This window comes from Apium graveolens, chromosome 9 (assembly GCF_009905375.1).
Source record: "Apium graveolens cultivar Ventura chromosome 9, ASM990537v1, whole genome shotgun sequence".
NCBI classification, from domain to species: domain Eukaryota; kingdom Viridiplantae; phylum Streptophyta; class Magnoliopsida; order Apiales; family Apiaceae; genus Apium; species Apium graveolens.
The window spans coordinates 45,197,541-45,219,401 of record NC_133655.1 but is presented as its reverse complement, the minus strand read 5'-3'; the positions used below and the strand labels follow the sequence as shown (position 1 = coordinate 45,219,401).

At 36.0% G+C, this 21,861-nt stretch overlaps 1 non-coding gene across 1 annotated transcript; it reads left to right on the top strand.

Moving 5' to 3' along the window:
• Positions 1-17,982: 17,982 nt before the first annotated feature.
• Positions 17,983-18,089, top strand: LOC141688294 (small nucleolar RNA R71). Its single transcript, XR_012561746.1, has one exon. It is a non-coding gene; the product is annotated as a small nucleolar RNA R71 (small nucleolar RNA).
• Positions 18,090-21,861: the final 3,772 nt, after the last annotated feature.

Below are 21,861 nucleotides of genomic sequence, written 5' to 3'. Positions count from 1 at the left end.
TTACCTATTGTTCGAATGATTTGATAGCATATACAAAAAGAGCATGGAAATATGAGCATTTCGGTTATTCATATTTTAAAAACTGAGATCCACATCACTTTGAATTTGAGCTTTGGTTCCTAGAAACTCAAGAACAACCAAGAACATATTTTAGAGAATTTTCAGAAAATCAAACCTCAATTACTATGTGTTATTGAACTCTATTTTTGAAGTATAATATATAAAATTGACCAGAAAAATATGCTCTACAACATGTAATCATCAAAAGAACTAGATAATCACATCTGCAAAAAATCATATTTTATTCACTAAATAATTTGAATTAAAATAATTAAATAAGAAAATCACCTTGATTTCTGCATAAAAATTGTTGATTGATTCAGAAAGTACTTTTCAAGAGCTTCTATTTGATATATAGCACGCCCGAATCGGAGTTCGATAACGCCTTCGTTTGTGTGTTTGATTTTCAAGAACGTAACATTTTTAGGGTTTTCTCTGTAAATTCTATATTGTTACTGACTCATTTTGATTTAACAAATAAAATGAAATAAGAAAAAGGCTATATATATTTATGGAATATTAGTTCGTGTTGGATCGATAAATTAGTTGCGTAGTCGCTAAGTAACTGCAAAACGATCCGAAAATACATTACTGAGCCACTAAGTAATCATAAATGATACAATTAATACCAGATTTGGTTGATTATCAAAACTAAGCTTCTTATAAAACACCATATCAGGAAATAATGTAAAAATATCCCGTCTCTCGAGAGTACGGGTTTTATTGATCTACAGAAATGATTATCGTATTGAAAATTTTATGCTGGGACGCGTACGGGTCAAACCGTAATCCGGATCGAAAAAGTTAAAACACGGAAAATGTCTGGAATTACCAGATTGGGTTGAAAAGGAGTTTTTGGAAGAGTTTCAGCTTGTAAAAACGTAAAAACGGTTGAAGTTGGACGATTCCCGGCTTTATAAAATAGTTTTGTAATTATTCATAAAATAATTAATAACTCCATAAATCATTATAAAACCATATAATTGTCCAAAATTACCTGAAGAATATCATAATTATCTATATTTTATTCTGGACATATAAATTTTGAATACTCACATAATATCATATATAAATATCCAAAACATCAACTCCAATTACCAAATAATTCACTAAATAATTCACTAAAATTCACATAAAATCACATAAACAATTTCAAGTAAAATTAATAATATCTGCAAATACGGGATATTATATACAATCTCTATGTCCCTCATAAACCAAATGTTAAAATAGAAGTTTGGAGTAGACTTTCAGATAGTCTATCCCAAGGTCATGATTGTAGTTTCTGTCTCATTGGAGATTTTAATTGTGTGAGAAATGAGGAAGAAAAAAGGTTATGTTAGTACATGATTTTAGACTCTCAAGCTTTTAATGGTTTTATCCAAGAATGTAACCCGGTAGGTGTCCAATTTATAAATTCTTCATTTACTTGGTATGGCAAGCATAGTAACGCAAGCTGTCTAGATCGTGCTATACTCAATTGGTTATAGTTTGTAAAAGGTGATTGGATGGTGGATTCACTGGATTGAAAAAATTATGACCACATGGCTATCTTTCTCAGAATTATAATAATTGATTGGGGCCTAAATCCTTATATATTTTTTGATTGTTGGTTGGAGAATCATGACCTAATATTATTTCTGAACAAGAAAGGGAGTGAGGTAGGCAGTCTCAACATTCTGCATAAACTGACTCTACTAAAATTCTATGTGAAGAAATGGAATAAAGAAATCAATGGTGATATTAATGAGAATGTTTCTTCTCTTAAATGAATTTAATTTCAATTAAATGATTCAGGTGAAAATGCAGAAAAACTATTCCAGGTTGGAGAAAAAATGATTGAGCTTTGCAGTACTAAATCAAAGATGTTGAGTAAAAAGTCAAGACCTTTTAGTCCCAAAGTATAGTAAAAGGGGGTTGAATATGATACCTACAATTCTTTTCAATTCGTTTCAAGTTCTTCATTAAAATTACGAAATCAAAAATAGGCACAAAATAATTCGAGAAATATATTGTTTTATCAATATAAACCTTGAGGTTGCTACACTCTAATCAATAATGATTAGCTACAACAAATTTAGCAGCATAACAATATGTTTACAAGCTTAATAAATATATCCTTCAATGGAGCTTCATAAAACTACAGTTGGTTAATGAGAAGATGAATGATGGAGTTAATTCACTTATGCTTCTTTTTAGTGTAGACTTCAAAACATTTGGACACGTGGCATCACCTTAGCTATGCATCTCATTTTGCTTCATCTCTCATACAAATTGATAGTACAAATTGCTCCTTTTTCTCTTAATCGACAACCTTAACTACTGCTAATCGACATTTTCTTTGCTAGAAATTGACATGTTCTTTTTCTATAAATTGACAATGATTTTTAGAAATTGACATTGTCAAATTCCATAAATCGACCATGTGTTGTCGATTAGTAAGTTATACAAATTGAAAATTCAGGTTGTCGGTTAGTAGATTTATTCCTTTTTCCTTTTGTCAATTAGAAGCTTTTGGAATTTGAATGATTGGGCCTTTGGCTGAAATGACTTGGACTTTAGCATGTTCTTTTCAAGATAATTTTCCTTAGAACAATTTCTAATATTTTCTATTTCTTCTGTTTTTGAGCCTGTTCAATCCAAGTCATGTCTTCAACTGAATTCTACTGATTTAAACTTAAAGAACCATTTCTTGATTTGCTGACATTTAGTGCACTGTTCTGGTTCACAAATGACTAGCACTAAGCTGATTCTTTTTTCGTGTTTGATACTTAGTTGATGTATGTCTTCTTGTAGCTTCTTCATATTAGACCACTGAAATCCTGAGATCTTTAATACTATGAATCAGTGCATTTCCTTGTAACTCAGTCCTTTGATTTTTTATTCTTTATGGAGGCTTGAACATATTAATGAACTTCTTTTCATGACCTGGTTACAGACTTAGTGCATTAATTCCATATTTTGATTCTTTGTATTTGTCCAATCTTCATCTTCTGGATTACTATGCTTCACAGTTAATATTATTTACCTATTTCTTTTTCATGTTGATTTATACTTCCTCGATTACATATTACGTCATATTATACTTTACAATCTCCCCCTATTTGTTGATAGAGTTCGAAAAGAAAATACCTAAAGGATAACACAACTGAAAAATAAAGAAAAAGTAATTATGAAAAGCAGGAAATAATATTAAGTATGTTCTGGATCACATATACAAATCCAGATTTCTTAATTGTAAGTACAACAAAATAACTGTATTTATAGAATGAACAAATAGACTATATCTTCTTATTTCTTGACTTTTTCGGCTTCTTTCTTTGTCTCCCTTCTCCTTCTTGAGTGGATTTAGACTGAGCGATCTTTCTTTGGGAAGTTCTTATTTCTGTCTCAGAGGTTTGTGCAGATTGTTGATGATAGATATCTTCATACTTGTCCTCATTGCTTAGATCCCTTAGCCTGTCAAGTCTTCTTTTCACTTTATCCTGAGCAAGAGTCTCCAAGGGATTTCTAGGTGGTGGTTCTTTTAGTTTCTACAACAGCATGCTTAGCCATTGGATGTTATGAATTGTGTGGAGTTGATCAACCAACAATGAAGATTTCTTTGAGAACGCATAAAATGTAACTGTTTGAGGATGATCTTGCATTCTATGTGTGTTGTAGATTATTTCTTCCTTCAACACTTCCTTGTAGGCTGACATTATTGGCTTCAATCCTAGTTTGTCTCCTTTGTATGTAGACTTTTTGACCCTGATCAATACTTGATTGATTTCTCATGATGTGTATAACCTGAATTCTAAGATCCTTATCTTGTTGTCACTTGTATTGAAGATATTTGATCTTCTTCATCCTTGCAGATAAGAGGTTCATTATCTTTCATTAAGTTGATCTCAACTACATCACCTACCTATACTGGTTGATAGTTCTCCCTGTAAACCTTTCTCATATCTCTCTTTTCATTATACAACATTTTTCTATTCAACCTATAAGCGTAGAGAAGTTTAGTTGCAGAGACATCTGTGACAGTCCTTTTTACTTCATTAAAAGTTATTCCTTCTCTGATGCTTCTCAACCTACTTTTCGGAAAGAATATATATTGGTACTGCACTCCCTTCAAACTAGCATTTATCAGGGTAAGATTGTATATTGTATTATCTCTGAAGATTTTGATCACTTTGGGTTGTGCAAATGCTTGAGCAGACACTTTTCTGATAGCTTGCAAGATTTGATCCCTAAGGTATTCATTAGAAAGATAATTGGTTTTAGAAGTTGGGATCTTCTGGGCCAGGATAAACAGTTCAACCATATTCATCTTCTTCAGTAATCTAGAGGATATTTTCATTAGATGGCCATATGAATTATTCATACACATCCTCTATTCTTTTGAGAGAATAGTGGTTGATAGGTTCGTGATCACCCGACTAAACTCATGATAGAATTCATGAATGTCTTCAATCTAATTCCTCAAGACCACTAAGATATCTAAAAGGTCTTTATTGCTTCTGTCATTGTCTAGATATGTTGCTGGTTAGTCCATCTTCTTCTTTACTTATTCTCATATATCTTACCTCGCCTGCTTTCCCATAATGTCTTCTCTCGCTCTACTCTAGCTGCTTTCCTCACCAATGCTTTCTAAATTCTTTCTCTTTTCCTAGCAATTAAATTATGAGCTTTAGCATAAGTATGGTTTTTGACTTCGGTGCTATAGAGTTAGCTGTCATCATAGTAAGCATCTTCATCTTCAAATTCTTCCTCTTCAGTGACCTTGACATCTTCCTTTTTATACTTGAAGGAGGGTTCAAATGCCAAAAGAGCATTTCTCTCATCTATATGACCTTATTCCATTTATTCTTCATCTTGATCTTCCAGATTAAAAGGAAAGATACATTTAAGTAGTTGCCTCCATTGTTTAACTATTTCAGTGATGCGATCCTCCTTTGATATTGAGTTCTCCCCCTGAGATGCTTTGTCTTTTTCAGTTTCTAAGTTCTTACAGAATTCTTCTTCTGCTTCTTTCTTCACCCAAACCTCAGCTGCTTCCTCCCTCACTGTTTATTCTTCTCTTTCTTCAAACGAGGAGTATGCAAATAGATCACTGATTTGAGTTGCTGACATACTTGCAGCTTCAGCTTTCTTCAACCTTACCACATTTTCTTTCTCCACTGTTGATTGAATAACAGGAGCAACAGACTCAATAAACTATTTTACAGCTTGAAGCATTATTTCTTTTTCCAAGGACTTATCTTTCTGAACTTGAGCTACCTGAGGTGCTTTTTCTTCAACAGCTTCCTTTTTCTCCCCCTCAGTTGGGTTATGCTCATGAATTAGAGCAGGTGTTAATTGAGATTGAAGCTTTTTTTCAACAACATCAAGTCCTTGGCCTAGATTTTATCCATATTTGATGTTGTGCTTTGAGTTATTTTCATCTGTACCATTGATATGTCCAACTTTCAGTTGATCTTTTCATGTTCCGGATGAATTCGCTGAATGTTGCTTCGAATATCTGCATCTCGTTGTTAATCAATCTTAGGAATTTTTTTCATTTTTAGGTAAAATTTCTTCCATATGATATTTGAGAATGTATTATGAAATATCAGGTTGTGGTGTTGTTTGGATGGTGGGTGTCTTCCTATGATGCTCACCAAGGGTTTCTCTCTACACTCTTTCATTCGTCTTAGGATTAGGGGCGTCACTCAACCTCTCAGGTAGTATATCACTCCACTCATAGATCCTTAGAATAGATGTACCTGCAGGAGAAATCACTGAAGCCGTCCTTAAGGAGGTCACCAATGGTGTAATGGGGTTTTGCAAATCCCTTCCTTGCCTAAGACAAGTTTCCTATCATCTGAAAATAATTCAGTCAGGGTTGAAATCCCTGTGAGAGTAACTGAAGCCGTCACATTTAGAATATATTCCTTAGTTCTCTCTAGTGTCGGTGAAGACACTTTCCCCTTAGGATCATCAGATGAACCTGATTCATCGCCATTGGGTTGCCGACTTGCACTTATGTCAAGTAACCTATACTGCTTTCTTCTTGGAGATACAGAGCTACAAGTTCTCTCATTACTTCATCCTTACTTACTGCAATGTCTGCAGTTACTCCCTCAACACTCTCACTAAGTAATGGTTCCTTATGCACCAGGGTTCGTGAAGAAAGGAGAAGGGTTTCAGTGTTTGGTTCTAACGATGGCTTCTGAATATGTGGGATTTCATATCCAGTATCTGGCCTAATATCTTCTGTGAGAAGTTGTGTGAAAGATTATGCATGTATATATATATATATCTTGAAACTCAAAAAACCAGTAAAAGTGTCAGAAGTATTACCCAGAGAGATAGATGATATATAGACATTGTCACCTTGTTGTTGTGCACCAACTCTGGCTCTGGAGCTTCTGCAGGAATGACTGCTTCTTGTTCTATTTCAACTTCCATTAGTCCAGCTTCAAAATTCTCATCTCTAAGGTTTTGTGCTTGAAGAAGTGCCTCTTGCATTGTAATGCCTTGAGCATTTTCATCTTCTTGAGATTGAATCACTTATTCTTCATCTTGGACTTGCTGTGCAATCAGGGGGAATGTAGCCTATAAATGTTCAGTGAGTACTACATTGTCTCCACCATGATTTTTTCATATCTGCTATCATTGATAAGAATCATTATTTTTTATCCCTTCTGAACTTGTGGATCAACAGGATTTTTCACCAAAAAAGATTGTAAGCTGTTCTGGGGAGATCTTCTTGGAGAAAGCAATTTGTAGAAACCTTGGATAGATTATGTAGTTGAAATTACTAGCAAGATGTTCGTGAATCAGTTTCATGATCAAACATCCATAATTGATTCTGAGGTTTTGAGCGACACTACACCAAATTGTTGAATCATTGTAGACAAACTTACCCAGCCTCTTGTCTTTGGTCCTATGGAGTATGATATGATTGTGAAGAATAAGTTCCACTCCTTAGAAAAAGCACCCTTCGTGAATCTCCTTGAAATTCGTTCATTTTTTAATGTAGCATTTATCCCTTGGAAGAAGGTAAGCAGCTCAATATCAGTGAGTGCCTCAACGAAGTTGTCTCTTGGAAAAACGAGATGTTCATTAGGACCATCTTCTGAAAGTCTGATTACTTTGTTACCCACTAAAAACTCAATGCCAAGGTTATCTTCATTGTTAGCAATAAGAGAATTATATTGAATAAAATGAAGCAAATTGACATTTAGTTACATATTGACAGTTAAGGCTGGACTTACATGTGAATTCTGATTCAGATAACGTACCCAATAATAAAAATGACCATGTTTAGCACTGATTATAATATAAAATAGACACAAAATTTGTTCGCTTAATTATAAAATGATCACCCATTTTTTGAAAAATGATTGGTAATTATTTTGAGATTAAGTGCATGGAATTTGATATCGGCACAACCACACAAAATGAAACAAACACGTAAAAATCAAACTTTACGGATCTAAATTAAATTCAAGTTTATTAAAGTACATGAAATTTGCTACACAAGCACGAGATTAAATCAATTGAACAATTATCAATTATAGTCCAAAGCAAAGCCTAGAGTCTGAATAGGTCCAAATGTAGATCTATCAAAATACTCGGTCAAAAGCAAGAAACTACAGTCTAAATGAAGAGCAAGTAACGGGCTCCACAAATCTACAGTCCAAAAGAAATTTGGGCAGAGTTTGGGTACATAAAAAGCAATTCTCGGTCAGGCCGACTATAAATTTCGTTCCAAAATTTTTCTTCTCGAGTTCAACAATGGCGTGTAAGTATATATGTGTGCAAGCACTGAAAATTGACAATGTAAAAGATGATAAAAAAAGAAGTTAAGTCCTTGTACAACAGTTCTTCTATAAATCAACAAGATAATTGTACAAATCGACAATGCACAATAATATAAATGGCTAGTAATCGGCAGGAGAAGCTAATAATCAAGACTAATCAAAAGAATCAAAAATAAGAAAAAACTACTAATCGACAATATAAAAACACTTGTTGATTTGTAGACTTTTAAACTTACTTTTGCTGTTAATCGACTAGAAAATAAATAGAAATGAAGGAAAATTCTACAAATCGACAATAGGAAATGAACTTGTATTTTCTACTAATTGCCAATAAGAAATTAGGTTAATTTATATTTGACGATTTCCAAAAAATTGAAGACAAACATCTGTCGAATTTAGAATTTTAAGGCTGTCATTTTTCAGAAAACTGATGTCAATTTTCATAAAATGACTTAGTCGATTTCTACACACACTTACACATTTCAATTCAAGTGAATTATTTGAAATTATGAAATTATTTAACAATTCACTGAATTAATCAACTCATAATTTTTATCATAAAATTATAACATTTATCATTTAATTGATAATATCATAATTCTTGTGAATTAAATTATACTTCTATTTTATTTACTCATGATTTAATTATTGACAACTAAATTATTAGATAATAAGTGCAACACAAGGGGTGAATGTGTTTTGATATTTTTAAGCCTTTTTAGATTTGTTTGGTTTTGTGAACAAAGCAGATAAGAAATTGCAGTTATATTATGTTAGTGGAAATAAGACAGCAAACATAATATTTCAAAATTCACTTAATTTTATATTAAAATTAAGTTAGGTCTTACTAGAAATCAAGGGTTCTTTGTATGTAAAGAACTCAGCTTCTATCTTGAGAGAATACATGAACTATGAATCTGTTTGTTACTTTTAAACTAAGGACCAGTGCATGCTTTATACACTAGCAGCACGAGTATACAAAACTTGCATTAAAATGTACTAAACTCTTTTCTACAACAACCTTTTTCTATTTCCATTTCTAGCTTAGCAAATATGTGCAGAATCTTGTAGATCTGTGACTATCCTTTGTCTAGTTAATCTCGGCCCTTGATCTTGTATTCTCCGCAGTTACTTTGAAGACTTTTTAATCTAGTTGATAAATCATTTGTTGACTGATAATTTTGAATCTTCATTTATTTACATTCTGTATTTGAGAGGCATGTTGAGATATCTAGTTTGTTATATAGAGAAGTGAGATATCGATAAGTAAATTGACTTATTGAGATCTCAGAGTTCTCTATAGGTAATTTGACTTGTCAAGGTCTCTTAATGTTTGCATGCTAAATGACTTGTCGATATGTCTGAGATCTCTATATGTAGGATTGACTTGTCGATATCTCAGAGATCTCTATATACATTTTGACATGTCGATATCTCTGAGATCTCTAATGATAATTTGACTTATCGATATCTCCAATCTTTACATGTTCAATTTGACTTGTCGATATCTCTGAGTTATCTACATGCAGAAATGACTTGTCGATATCTCCAACCTTCATATCTTCATTTGACTTGTCGATATCTCTGATACTTCTCTATAAGCCATTTTGGACTTCTCGATAAGTCATTCTGGAGTTCTCGAATAACTTCTCTACATTCCTTGGTCTGTGACTTGTCGATATCTTGACTTAGAACATTTTTCATAAAACAGATTTATTCAACTCCAAGCTTCTGTATCATTTCTCTGAGGCATGATCTAACTTAATCTTCTTTCAGAGTTTATTCCTTAGGCTTTAACTGTTTATAGAAAAATACTTCAGTCTAATCTTTTAACCATTTTTACAGACTCAAGTAATACAATACGAAATACAAAGTTGATTATCAACCAACTAAATCTTAGGGATGTCAATTTGACTTAGTCTTGTTATTTTATAGGCATGTCTTGCACAACAATCTCCCCCAATTTGTGAGAAGATTGCTTATCACAAATTCATGCATGATAACAAGACTAACCCTAAGTCGAAAAAATAAAATGATTACCTAAAACTAAGAGGATAACAAATACAGCTTTTATACACTGAGTGATTACATGAGTTCAATAAGTACATTCATCACATGAAATTCTCATAGCCTGATTCTTTTCTAATGAGGTCCTTTAGATTTACAAGAACTTGAAGTTCCTCTATGATTTGAGTCCCTCTTAGAGCTTCCACAAGCTTGATCCAATCATCCAATGAATAACCATTCAAGTAACCAACTCTGAATCTTGAAAATCTGCCAACTTGAATGTTTAAAAAGTGTCCATCCTTAGAAATTCTACTCATCCCCTTTGCCTTGAGCTTATTTGATCTTTGTTCAAACATGGCAATTTTTTCTGTATACTTCCTATCCCTTTCTTCCTTTTCAGCCTTTGCTTTTTCTTTTCTTTCATCTCTTACTCTCATCTATACACACATAACAGCCCTCCATGCCCTTGTACTTGTGTCTTTATCCTTCATTAAGCTAATCACCCTCTTAAATTATGTGGTTGAAAGTGTATCCATTAATTCCCTGCCAAGTAGAGTGAAGGATCCATCCTGATAATAGATTCTGACTTCTCTCAACGATACCACCCAAATTTTGACTATATCTTCAGCTAATTGTTGAAAGTAGTCATCATCTGTGATGCACCAGTTTAATGGTAGAAAATCAGTCTAATCAAAGCAATTCCAGATAACCCTCTTTCCAACTTGCCGGTTCTTTGGTTTTCTCCCAACATTCTTGAAATGAGCTTTGATTGGTGACTTAAATGAAGGTGGGTTTGACATTTTCTTAAAGGTGGTTTGGCTAAAAGTGATTGGTATTTTGAGTAAGGTGTTTACAGTTGGTTTGTACAAAAGTTTAGGCTTAGAGGTTAAGGGTAATTGAGTGTTTGAGCTTGCAGGCTTGGAAGTTTGAGTAGGTTAAATCTTGACTTGTAGTTCCTGGACATTTCTTTTCTTTGAATCCCCTTCTCCACCTTTTTTATTTCTTTTTCCATCCTCCTTCTTGTCCTCCTGGCTCTTTCTTTTCTCATTCACCTTGCTGCCAGTTGCCCTTGAAGACTGGCTTAGATTTGAGCCATAAGTTTTTTGATCATCTTTCTTCTGCTCATCATCATTCAAGTCATCCTTAGTATTGATTTTTATTTTGGGCAACATGGTTTTAGCATCTCTCAGGTATCTCCCCAATATCTTGATTATTTCCTCATATTCAACAGTCGTATTCTGCTTTGTCTTCAAGTCTATTTCTAGAGTCATCATCAGCTTCTTGTTTTCCATGACACATTGCTTTGGGATCTGAAAATGTTTGTAATGTTTGGTGGATGGATAGATGTATGCCACTCCCTTGCTTGGTTGTAGATAAGCTTCTGGAAAAGTAATTTCTTGAGCCTTTTTCAGTTCAGTAAGCAAGAGAGTATCTTCTTGAATCACCATGTTAACCTTGTTGATTAGGATGTCCAATTCAGATGTCTTTCTAGTTATGAGATAGTTGAAGGTCACCTGCATGCACCTATCCACACCAGAGTCATTTATATTGGCAACAATTCTTTTCTCTTTAAAATCATCTTTAGTCACCACCATGATCACCCTTATGAAATTGATTATTTTGTCCAAAGCTTTCTTGTAGGTGAAGAAGTTGTTAAATAGAGAAGCCCTTAGAGCCCTTAGTAGTTCATCAAATTCTTTACTTTGACTAGGTACCTCAACTGCTTTAGTAACCTCTCCATCCCAACATCAACTTGATGTTCAGTTTCCTTAGAATTGGCTCTTTGGATTTGGAAAGATGATTTTAGTATCCTAGCCTCTATCTCCCCCTTACTCTTGATAGCAGGCATGATAAGAGGTGTAGGAAGTTCAGGACTCACAGCTTCTGAAAGTGCAGGCAAGGGAATTTTTAGTGCACCCATGATAGCTCCCATTGAGACTGAGTTTTGCATTTGAAGATGCTTATGGGAGTCTACCAAGGTCTTGATGTCAGCCTCTTGACTTTGTACCATGGCTGTGAGTTGAGAGACTTGTGTTGTGAGAGAATTATTTAATGACTTTAGAGTAGAGACTTGTTGTTGAAGAGATTGGATTTGCAAATTGGTGGATGTTGACATTGGTGGTTGGGAGCTTGAGGATACAGAAGCACCAAATATGGCTTGGACAGATTCCCTGATTCCCTCCTCCAAAAGAGCTGAAGGTTCATACCTGGCTTGATGCAGTTGATCCAGCTTGACCCTAGTGTCATTGTTGCTTGTGACGTGATTCTGCACAACTTCATGCAAAGCCACAAAAGATTGTTTAAGTTTCTTGATGCTTTTCTCCATGCTTGTCATGTCCAACCTTGCCATTTGATCAGAAAATTTATGGAATTTATTCTTGATCTCAACTTGAGTAGGCACAAGGTCATCCAGCTTATCCTTAACAATTCTTCTAATTCTATCCTGATTGCTGTCCAGAGTCTGTTGAAGTGCTTTAATTATGAGATGAAAAGCTTTGAGTTGAGCTTTATAGACTTCTCTCACAGCATCATAGACTTCCTGTGGACTGAGAGCCTTGTCATTGCTTCCCAAGATAGTTATATATTCTTCTCTAAATCTTGCCAAGACCTCATCCATGCTCAAGCTAAATTCCTTGTCAAACCAAGCATCCACATTGCCATCTTCTTCAACTTCATTGACAATTTTATGTTGTTGTTCTTCAACACCTGTTTTGTAGGAAAGCAAGATGGCCTGATAATCCTGATTGGATATATCAGTTGTGAGCAATTGTTGTGTGATTTTGGCAAGACCAGAAAATTGATCCACCCTAATGTCATTCATTATTACTGGTTGAGCCTGAGCATCCTGCAGCCACTAGGAGATTAGGTATGAGGGTTGTTGAGAAGGGTTTGATGTATATGGTAGGTCTCTGTGAGTTGAGGTACATAGTTGGGGTTCAGGAACATTTCCTATGATAGATGCCACAGTTTGACTCACAGTTGAAACTATGTCATGACAGTGTGTTATTCACCAACAACAAGAACCTCCAATTGAATTGGAGGGGATTTGACCAGGTTACTGTCATGTACCATGGCCTCAAACCATTGATATTCTTGCAAAGACATGGCACTTGAATGTGTGAAGCTTGCCTCCCCTATGATTCGATCATGGGCAATTGTACTCCTAGCTTCAATTGACAGAGCAATCTCAGCTAGGGTTTTGAGGGGAGTTGTTCCTACATGAGGAACCTCCAATTGAATTGAAAAGGATTTTGATAGCGCCCCCTGTTAGGGCGAAAACACGCGCTAATATTCACGCAAGTATACGCTTCGCAAGTAGTATAAGATATAAATCAGATTCGTTCCCACAAAGACTGGTTTAGGTTAAGTTCAATTTATGCACCTATGCAACAATGTATGGTTATCGCTCAATGCTAAGACAGATAACAAATTGGGTTTTTATTAAACTAAGAGATTATACTAAATAACATTAACTAAGAGAATTGAGGTTGAATTACTATATATGACAACATGGAATTCTAACTTTATTAAATACTTCATTCAATAGCTTTATTGTTCTTAACCTTAGCATGTAATGGTGATGACACTAATCAGATAACACGAAACTAGTAAACGCCAACTTTCGTTGCACGAGTACCATTCTACCAGACATCCACAAAAGAGATAAAAGCTGAATAGGCACCAATTATATTGAGACCCTATATGTCTATAGAATTTGACAACATAATGGTTTAAGCATAAGTTATCTATCTTGATTACATAGGGCAAGTAAAACGGTTAAAGTTACCCACTAATCATGCATACACATACATGAACCTATGATAGCGTGGCAAGTTCTAAACCTCTATATTCACTGTCGCTTCAATAGAGATTAACACGCTATCTTATATGTTAGCTACGCACATAAGATGAATTAGCATAACCAATACTAGGATATCAATCAATCACCACACACCAAGATATCAAAACAAATTAATTATTGAAATCCATAAGTAAATACGCTAGAACCCCATGACAATGATTAACCCATAATCGAACTCATCCTCACCATGGGTTCCAATGAAAGCATGGTATAAAACAAAGTCTTAATAAACAGAATAATAATTAAAGTACGAATAAACGAGATCTAGGTTCAACAAGAACGAAAACGAGCATCTAAAGTTACAACTAAAGAATCACAAATTGAAAATAAGATCTTCTTTTTCGGAGTTGTTCTGTGCTTCTAGGTCTTCTCCTTAGTATCCCAATCTTCCCGGATGATGAAAACCCTTTTTTTAACTATATATACGCCCCTAGTGGACCTGGACCCTTAAAATCGTCAAATTTCACTCAAAAAAGGCTTTTTCAGCGAAATCAGCGACCAGCCGCGCCTTGGGCGGCCGCTCAGCTCTCCGGGCAGGCGCTCAGCTCCTGGGCGGCCGCTCAGCTCTCCTGGGCGGGCGCGCAGCTCCTGTTTGGAAAAATTTCTGAAGAATCTTGTTTTGGCCATAACTTGAGTTCTACACGTCAGAATTAGGCGATTCAACTGCCTACGCGAAGCTATTGAGATTCTCTACAACTTGACAATGGCATTGGCTTCCAAATCTGATCATTTTTTATCATATTTCCTTTAAAAGCTCATTTCTTCATATAACTGATACCTGAAATGCAATAACACAAAAACACATCAAAATACCAATAACTTGAGTCCAAAACACCAATTTAAGCTTATAATAAAGCATTCCAAGTGGATATAAAATCCACTTATCACACCCCCAAGCTTGAATCGATGCTTGTCCTCAAGCATAAACAGACTCAAAACTATAAAACAAACCTAATGCATGAATACAACTACGTGAATGCAACTAAATGATAATGCAATCGATCCCCTCAGAATAACCATAACCAAATGAATAAGCCAATGCCTCTAAGAATGCAATGACTTTAAACAGAGCTCGAATAAATCCCACAAACCAACTCACAAACCAGAAACGTGCGTGTGTGGAATGCTTAATAGATATCTCTTGATACTAAATCAATAACCATAACTTATCTATCATCGAAACGATCAAAAGTTTATAAACAGAATAGACAATAAACGCATTATGACTCATAATACCTCCTTTCTACTAGAGTTATACAAGGATTCACACTATTATTGAACACATAGCAAAGATGCTTATTTGACCGTGCAATGAATGAGGTCCCAAAAGACTTATGCAATAATACCCATGTAGCGAGCGTTAGGTTAGCGGATCCTAGACTATAAAAGCCTTAGGTCACTAGGCACAAAGTCCCCTAGAACTTAATAACTCGAGTATTAAAGAGCTCACTCTTGATCAATTATGCATAAACACATACTTTTTTTTTCTCTCTTTTTTATTTTTTTTTCTTTTCTTTTTTTTTCAATAATTTCTGAATGAGTGTGTTTCGCTCCATCTCATTCAACCCTAGACTACTCATAAAAATATGAGCCGGCTACTAGCCATTTGACGCCTAGCCTTACAACAACTAGCAATGAAATCCAAGTTTTTCTCCAGATAAAAAAAATCAGTGTTTTTACGTCATTAGAAGAATATCATAAATTCTAAATATAACCAAGTGATTAAATCTCAACAACAAACAAGTATGATCATGATCTAGATCAAAAGCAACCCTATAAGACTTTGTGAAAATATTTGTTTCTGGCATGCAAATCAATTCATTAAGACTTAAACATCCCTTTATTCTTCATCACCACACTGAAATCAACATCAACTTATCAAATATCATAGTTCATCTTAAGGGATCATTCTAAATATGCATGCAAATGCAACTATAACTATATGAAATCACATAAAAACAAACAAATATGTCCTAAATGAACAATCATGCAAAAATATGAATGAACTACAACTAAACATGCAATATGAATCTATATAAATCTATATGCACACACACTACTAATCCTTATATTATCACCCCCAAAGTTAAAATTTTCAATGTCGTCATTGAAGGTAATAATAAGGATTTCAGGCATACCTAGTCGTCGGAAAGATGACCCTCTTCGGGTGGAGGATCAGGTGGCCAATCAACCTCGCTACTAGTGTCTCGAAAAATAGTACCGAAAGCGTGTGTCAAATCTTCAGCAAAACGACAGTGAATGTCATGCATGGCCTCCATACGCCTAGTCACTCGCCTGTACTACTCATCACCAACACCAGTCCTATCAATTAACTGTGGCGCATGAGAAGAACCCTCTGTAGGCACTGGAAGATCCGTCCAGCCACTCTCTACATCATCAAAAATATATCCCAACCCTTTATCATGGGGTGCACCTAAGACTGAATAACTCAAGTGATCTGGCAGTCCGTTGAGCTCAAGTGTGGGAGCTTCTTGAATAAATGGTTCAAAATGCTCCTGAAAAATTTTTAGCTCTGCTAACCCAAGAGAATCGAATGGCATATCTAACTTCCTCTTCCACTGAGGTGCATTCAAAACCTGCAATTGCTCTACTTTAAAGCACTTCTATTTAGCTGTGGGTAACTTTATTTCCTTGAACACATTAAATTTGACCTTTTTATCATGAACCTTCATCGAAAGCTCTCCTTTTTGCACATCGATCATAGTTCGGCCTGTAGCCAATAATGGTCTTCCCAAGATGATGGGAATCTTCGTATCTTCCTTGAAATCAAGAATCACAAAGTCAGCAGGGAAGAAGAGTTTATCCACCTTGACCAAGACATCCTTCACTATACCTCATGGATAAGCGATGGAACGGTCAGCTAGTTGCAATGACATGTATGTTGGTTTCGGATCAGGCAGACCAAACTTCTTGAAGATAGATAAGGGCATCAGATTGATGTTAGCTCCTAAATCACATAAACACTTGTCGAACGACAAGTTTCCGATGGTGCAAGGAATAGTGAAGCTTCTAGGATCTTTAAGCTTCAGAGGCAACTTCTGTTGTAACACAGTACTGCATTCCTCCGTTAGAGCAACAGTCTCTAAGTCATCGAGCTTCACTTTCCGAGAGAGAATAACTTTCATAAACCTCGCATAGTTAGGCATCTATTCAAGAGCTTCAGCAAAAGGTATGTTGATATGAAGTTTCTTGAACACCTCCAAAAATTTCTCAAACTGCTTATCCAGCTTTTTCTTCTGCAGCCTCTTAGGAAAAGGGGGTGGAGGATAGATCTGTTTCTCCCCTGTATTACCCTCAGGAGGAGTGTGTTCCACAGTAGTCTTCCTTGGTTCCACCTCTGCTTCCTTCTGAACTTCTTCTTCAGCCAAAACTGTATTTTCTGAATCTTGAGATTTTTCAGGCTCTTCGTCTTGCTGAATTTGGGGACTTACAACCTTTCTAGACCTTAAGGTGATGGCATTCACATGTTCTTCAACTTCCCTTTTTCCTGGATTGGCTTCTGTATCACTAGGAAGCGTTCCTGGTGGTCGATTCAATAAGGCATTAGCAATTTTCCCTATTTGGTTCTCCAGAGTCTTGATAGAAATAGCTTGGCTTTGGCATATAAGAGCCTGGTTTTTGCACATAAGTCTCAACTCCTCTAATTCAGATTTTACATTCGAAGATAGACCTGAATTATGATTTTGTTGTTAAATTTGGAGTTGTTGTTTTGGTGTAATTTGTTGCTGAAAACCAGGAGGGTTGAATTGCTTATTTCCAAACTGCTGGAAGGGCTATTGCATCGTATTCTGATTGTTGCTCCAGCTGAAGTTAGGATGATTCCAATTGTCAGGATAATAAGTGGCAGGAACTGGCTGCTGCGATCTCTGAAAGTTGCTCACAAACTGAGCTGAGTCACTAGATATAGCGCATTGCTCTGTCACATGTGGATCTGCACACAGCTCACAAACACTGGTTATCTGCTTAACACCATAGTTAGCCAGAGAATTGATCTTCATAGACAACTCCTTTAGTTGAGCAGTGATAGCCGAAGCTGTATCCACCTCAAGAACCCCTGCTACCTTGCTCTGTGACAATCTCTGGGCTGGATACTGATATTCATTAGCAGCCATTAGTTCAATTAGATCATAAGCTTCCTCATAGCTCTTTGCCCATAATGCTCCACATGTTGCTGCATCGAGCATGGGTCCGGACTGTGCTCCCAACCAATTGTAAAAACAATTGATTATCATCCAATCAGGCATTCCATGATGAGGACACTTCCTAAGCATCTCCTTGTAGCGCTCCCAAGCTTCATATAAAGATTCTCCTGATTGCTGCGCAAATTGAGTAAGAGCATTCCTGATTGCAGCTGTCTTCGCCATAGGGAAGAATTTAATAAGAAACTTCTGAGAAAGATCTTCCCAAGTAGTAATCGAACCAGCTGGTAGAGAGTGTAACCAGCTCTTAGCCTTGTCCCTTAGAGAGAATGGGAACAGTCTCAGCTTCACAGCATCTTCAGAAACACCATTGAACCTGAAGGTGTCATAGATCTCTATGAAATCCCTAATGTGTGAATTGGGATCTTCCGTTGGAGAACCCCCAAATTGGATTGAATTCTGCACCCATTGAATTATGCCAGGCTTGATCTCAAAGGTATTAGCTGTGATAGCTGGCCGGACAATGTTAGATTGAATGTCATTGATCTTGGGTTGAGAAAAATCCATCAAGGCTTTCGTTTGTGCTGCTGGAACTCCCATTGTAATGAGTACCTGAAACACAAACAAATAAACCGTGAAAGTAAAAGAATCCAAGTCAGTGAACTTTAACGACCACTGATGACAAGCACATAAACTAAAAATTAACACCGAGTCCCCGGCAGCGGCGCCAAAAACTTGTTAGGGCGAAAACACGCACTAATATTCATGCAAGTATACGCGTTCGCAAGTAGTATAAGATATAAATCAGATCCGTTCCCACAGAGACTGGTTTAGGTTAAGTTCAATTTATGCACCTATGCAACAATGTATGGTTATCGCTCAATGCTAAGACAAATAACAAATTGGGTTTTTATAAACTAAGAGATTATACTAAATAACATTAACTAAGAGAATTGAGGTTGAATTACTATATATGACAACATGGGATTCTAACTTCAATAAATACTTCATTCAATATCCTTTTTGTTCTTAATCTTAGCATATAATGGTGATGACACTAATCAGATAACACGAAAATAGTAAATGCCAACTTTTGTTGCACGAGTACCATTCTACCAGACATCCACAAAAGAGATAGAAGCTGAATAGGCACCAATTATATTGAGACCCTATATGTCTATAGAATTTGACAACATAACGGTTTAAGCATAAGTTATATATCTTGATTACATAGGGCAAGTAAAACGGTTAGAGTTACCCACTAATCATGCATACACATACATGAACCTATGCTAGCATGGCAAGTTCTAAACCTCTATATTTACTGTCACTTCAATAGAGATTAACACACTATCTTATATGTTAGCTACGCACATAAGACGAATAAGCACAACCAATACTAGGATATCAATCAATCACCACACACCAAGATATCAAAACAAATTAATTATTAAAATCCATAAGTAAATCCACTAGAACCCCATGACAACGATTAGCCCATAATCGAACTCATCGCCACCATGGGTTCCAATGAAAGTATGGTATAAAATAAGGTCTTAATAAACTGAATAATAATTAAAGTACGAATAAACGAGATCTAGGTTCAACAAGAACGAAAACGAGCATCCAAAGTTACAACTAAAGAATCACAAGTTGAAAACAAGATCTTATTTTTTGGAGTTATTCTGTGCTTCTAGGTCTTCTCCTTGGTATCCTAATCTTCCCGGATGATGAAAACCCTTTTTTTAAGTATATATACGCCCCTAGTGGACCTGGACCCTTAAAATCGTCAAATTCCACTCAAAAAAAGCTTTTTCAGTGAAATCAGCGACCAGCCGCGCCTTGGGCGGCCGCTTAGCTCTCCGGGCGAGCGCTCAGCTCTCCTGGGCGGGCGCTCAGCTCCTGTCTGGAAAAATTTCTGATGAATCTTATTTTGGCCATAACTTGAGTTCTACTCGTCAGAATTAGGCAATTCAACTGCCCACGCGAAGCTATTGAGATTCCCTACAACTTGACAGTGGCCTTGGCTTCGAAATCTGATCACTTTTTATCATATTTCTTTTAAAAGCTCATTTCTTCATATAACTGATACCTGAAATGCAATAACACAAAAACATATCAAAATACCAACAACTTGAGTCCAAAACACCAATTTAAGCTTATAATAAAGCATTCCAAGTGGATATAACATCCACTTATCACCCCCTCAGGAGTACTACCCTCAAACCTATCAATCTGTGAAGATTGTTTAGCACATAAAGGTGTTTGAGTAACATCCACAGGGTCTTCAATCAAAACTGATGAAACCCCTGTGGTTTTGATGGTGTCATCAAGGTCTACCCCAGCTAGTAGCCTCTCACCATCTAATTATGGTTACTGGGTGGTGAGCACAGTTTCATGAACCATGTCACTTGATTTTGGTGACACTTGAGAAGTAGATTCAAGTGTCTTATTATATGAAGAAGAAATTTTAGAAATAAGATTTGTAATTTCAGAATTAAGTGTTAGCAGCTCCCCGTGAATAGATGAAGGAGCTTCAAGAGATGTGCTCTCAATTTGTGTGCCATCATTATTCCTTCTTTCATACATTTTAATGTATTCAAATGGTTGTGGAGACTCTTTATAGGATGAACTAGGGAGAGTGCTCTTTTCAATAGAGACACCCTGTTGAGAGGATACCGCTAGAGTCTGTTTGATTCCCTCTTTTTCAACTACATCCTTTTGGGAGGATCCAGAGGTAGCCAAATGAGTGGTCAACTCAGTGTGCTTTAACTTTTTTGGCTTGTTGACCAATGTAAACTATGGTTGTGTTTGATCCTCACCACTCTCATTAATAACTATCAAGGGTGCCTGTTTTCTCTTCTTTTTACTCACTTCACCCTTTTAAGAGGATGAAGTGGTTGGTTTCCTAGCTGCTAGTGGTAAAGAAGGAATGGTCTCAGTTTGGGAAGGCCCCTGTTGGTGTTCCTGTGTTTGTTCTTTCACAGGTACATGAGCCATAACTGTACTAATTGTAACTGTACTAATTATTACTGTAGACCTCATGTCAGGCATAGGGTTAGGGTAAGTCCTGAATCTCTCCAACATAAATGAAGTGATTCTAAGACTTACAGGTACCTTATTTTTAGTAATAAGTGATCCTAATAGAACTTTGGACACTTGTTTACAGTTGCCTAGTTGTGTCCTATCTATACCATTAAGTAAATGAATGTCTTGCACTTTACAGTTTAAAGTAGACATTATAAATCTAGGAAGAAATATTTCCTTACCTCTTGATGCTAAAGGAATTATGAGCCTGGTGCTAAGTTTCTCCATTATCAAATGTCCTACATTGAGGTGTCTGTTGTGAGCCATGGAGAACACCAGCTTCTGAATAACACTTAAAATGTTGTCATACCCTATTTTCCCGCAGGTGAAGGCCCTCACAATTGAGTCAAAAAGGAAAGACCATTCACTCCTCAAATACTTCTTGTTCAGGCTTGCCAAGTTGATCCTCTCACTGTAGTTGATAAATTCCATGAACTCATCTAGCTCATCTTGAGTTGGGACCTCCGTCTGGTTGTTAGTAGGGATACCCAAAGCCAGATTGACATTATTCTCAGACAGCTCCACCTGTTGGCCTTGAATGGAGCAGTTAACCACCATGGAAATAGCTTGGTTCTCATGCACTACTGTCCTCATCAGAACAGAGTTCCAAAAATCACTGAGAACATCCAAATACAGATTTGGATTTGCAGTTAGAGCACCTTCAAAATATGTCTCAGAAAGGAACTTCGCAAAACTCTTGAAGCTACCAGGAGCTTGGTTTGCATCTGTAAATGCAAGATAGTTGGTGCCCTCTTTTGGGATAAAAGCTCTAACTGTGTTTGATGTCATTTTAAGTGGTTGAATTTGAGTGGGTAAGAAAAATTAGAGAGAAAGAGTTTGAAATGAGAGAAAACGGTTTGGATTTATAGAAATTAGTTCACGTAGAGATTTCGAA